A 1530-nucleotide genomic window follows, 5' to 3' on the forward strand; every position below is an offset into this window, starting at 1 on the left:
CTTTTATATCGGTGAGTTATTTTGATGGACTGGCCGATGTCCGATATTTAACTTTATTACTAATATCGGTTGATACCGATCCCATGCCGATAATATTGTGCATCCCTACAATGAGGGCTTCCATGTATTGCCCAGGGACACTTTCAACAGTCGACTGCATAGTGGTGAAATCGAACCCCCAACTCTCCCATTGGAGGACGACTGCTCTAACCACTCAGCCACAACTGCCTCATATGTTGCAAATCAGTGTCAGCTACTACCACTCAAAACGTTAGGTCAAGATCTTTATAATTGGTTGAGTTATAGCCATTTTATATAATAGTCTAAGGTTATTTGGCTGTTGTTTAGCAGCCATCTTGAATTGTGTTGACTCCAAACGTTAATTAGTTGTAGATACACATCCAATGATTACTTTCTGTAAATTTCATTAAATATTGTCCAGCTAATGAAATATTGGGTAACAAATAGATACATAAACATTCAATTCATTTCAACTCATTTTATTTATATAGCGCCAATTAAAAAAAATGTCTTAGGGCACTGTACAAAACATTCACCTACATTAAAAAAATGACAATTCGGGAAAGTTATCTATCACCCCACCCACCGCCACCACCACCACCACACACCCAGGCAGAAACATTATTGTCTGCCTTCACCCAATGGCTTATCCAAACCGTCAGAACTGTCTACTTACTTTGTATTTCTTGACTGTAAAAAGAGACTGGCCTTATAAGCGTGGTTGTTTTTCAGTAATGTACGAGCTCATGTCCTCTGTTCTTTGTATTTCTACACCTACTGTATATCACCCATGGATTCCTGCATGCCAGACATAATGTGTCATCATCATATACCCTGGCCCTTGAAATGCAATGCAGATAGTATGCCTGTGGATAACACAACGCCTATAAAAAGGCACACTTTTGACAGCATTCAATAACGGCTCTCTTTTCTGCATGATAGAGTTGGTGTTGAAAGACCAAACACTCACAGGCACCAGCAAAAACATGTGCGAGCACAAACACACGCACAGATGTGGTCCTGCTGACACTTCAAAAAGGTCAGCTATCAATAAAGTTCTAAATCTGTACACCTTCAAAGTTGACATAGAAAAGAGCTCTCTGGAACTGCAAGCTGAGAAGAAGAAGAAGAAAAACGTCACTGCAGCTTTTACATCTGACTGCAGTTCAATCGCAAAATTATAATGTCGCTTAACATATACGGTTTTAGGAGAAACTGCTTTTTCTTTTGTGGGAATGTAGTGTGAACGACAATGAGTGTTCATGAACTTTCTTTAAATTAGGTGGGAAATAAATTATCAGCTGAAGTGTTACAGAAGCAGAAGCGAAAATCAGTAAAAAGAAAAAAGTTGAACGCTAAATTAAACTCTGCTGTAACTAAGAGCTACATTAAGCAAAACCATAGCTAAATGGTGATTTTAGTTGTGTAAATGCTGTCTCGGCGTTTGCACAATTTACCAAAGTAATATGTTTTATCATCTTGTAGGATTAAATAATTAATAAATAAAAA

The sequence above is a fragment of the Nematolebias whitei genome, chromosome 16, assembly GCF_014905685.2.
Source record: "Nematolebias whitei isolate Nwh7 chromosome 16, NemWhi1, whole genome shotgun sequence".
Lineage (NCBI taxonomy): Eukaryota > Metazoa > Chordata > Actinopteri > Cyprinodontiformes > Rivulidae > Nematolebias > Nematolebias whitei.